Below are 1,704 nucleotides of genomic sequence, written 5' to 3' on the forward strand. Positions count from 1 at the left end.
AAAATTTATTTTAATGTTATATTATAATGATAAAGGATGCAAATGGTAAAGAATTCAAGAAACACAAAGGATATATTGAAACCATGTGTCTCCCATCCTCCCCTGGCTCTTAGTTGTTTGATCCTGAAAGACAAATGCTAAATTCGCCCCTTTATATATTACTCCAGAGATATTCCATCATAAATGACTATATATTGGGGCACCTGAGTGGCTCATTCAGTTAAGAATCTGCCTTTGGTCGGTGCTTTCCGCGGTCCTGCGGATCTGTCTCTTGCTTCAACAGTGTTTGGACGGAACAGACCCAGGGACGCCCCTTCTACCAGCCAACGGCCACCCTCCAACCTTTTTTCCAGTCGCAACCTTCGGAGCCATCTTCCCGGCCATCTTCTGCCACCGGCAGCGAACACCCAAGTTTGAATTTAATTCCTTGTCCAAGATCAACCATGAGCTCCCAGATTCGTTAGAATTATTCTACCAAGGTGGAGGCCGCCGTCAACCGCCTGGTCAACATGCACCTGCGGGCCTCCTACACCTACCTCTCTCTGGGCTTCTATTTCGACTGTGATGATGTGGCTCTGGAGGGTGTGGGCCACTTCTTCCGCGAGTTGGCTGAGGAGAAGCTCCAGGGCGCCGAGCGTTTCTTGAAGATGCAAAACCAGCGCGGCGGCCGCGCCCTCTTCCAGGACGTGCAGAAACCGTCCCAAGATGAGTGGGGGAAGACCCTGGACGCCATGGAAGCCGCCCTGCTTCTAGAGAAGAGCCTGAACCAGGCCCTTCTGGATCTGCATGCCCTGGGTTCTGCCCGCGCGGATCCCCATCTCTGTGACTTCCTGGAGAACCACTTCCTAGATGAGGAGGTAAAACTCATCAAGAAAATGGACAACCACCTGACTAACCTCCGCAGGCTGGCCACCCCCCAGGCTGGGCTGGGCGAGTATCTTTTCGAAAGGCTCACTCTCAAGCATGACTAGGAGCCTCTGGAGACCAGCAGCCTTTGAGGGGCTCCTCTGGCAACCCTCCGGTGCCAGGGCTTGTGCCTGAACCTTTTCCCATGCAGCCCCTAGGCAGCTTTTTAACCATTCTGGAGCCCTTTCCCAAAACGTGGACCAAATGGAGACAATAAAGCTTTTTGCAGAAAAAAAAAAAAAAAAGAATCTGCCTTTGGCTCTGGTAATGATCTCGAGATCCTGGATTGAGCCCAGCACCATGCTCCCTGCTCAATAGAGAGTCTGCTTCTCTCTCTCCTTTGCCTCTGCTCTCCACTTGTGCTCTCTTGTGCTCACGCTCTCTCTCATAAGTAAATAAAATCTTTTAAAAAATAGAGAGACAAAAAAAAAGAGAGAGAGAGAGAGACCATTATATTTCCTCATTGGGTGATTTTCACACTCTTGTTGAAAATCAATTGACCAGAAGTGTTTTTGTTTCTGGACTCCCAATTTTATTCTATTGATCTATGCATCTATCCTTATATTTGTATTACATTCTTTTTTTGTGTGTATTACATTCTTGATTTCTGTATCTCTATAGTAAGTTTTGCAATCAGGAAAGGTAAGACTTTTGTTTTTCTTTTGCAATATTGTTTTGGCTATTTGAAGCCCTTGTGAAACAGAGCAGGCACTGGACTCACATCCCCTCAACACTAACTACAAAATCCATGGTTCTTTGATAGCTGAAACTTTATGACTCTTGAGTAGCATATCTTGC

At 46.9% G+C, this 1,704-nt stretch overlaps 1 pseudogene; it reads left to right on the plus strand.

Moving 5' to 3' along the window:
* Nucleotides 1-251: 251 nt before the first annotated feature.
* On the plus strand, nt 252-1,126 carry LOC129518528 (ferritin light chain-like; annotated as a pseudogene).
* The last annotated feature ends 578 nt before the right edge of the window (nt 1,127-1,704 follow it).

Source organism: Nyctereutes procyonoides, unplaced genomic scaffold (assembly GCF_905146905.1).
Source record: "Nyctereutes procyonoides isolate TBG_1078 unplaced genomic scaffold, NYPRO_anot_genome, whole genome shotgun sequence".
Classification (NCBI taxonomy): Eukaryota; Metazoa; Chordata; class Mammalia; order Carnivora; family Canidae; genus Nyctereutes; species Nyctereutes procyonoides.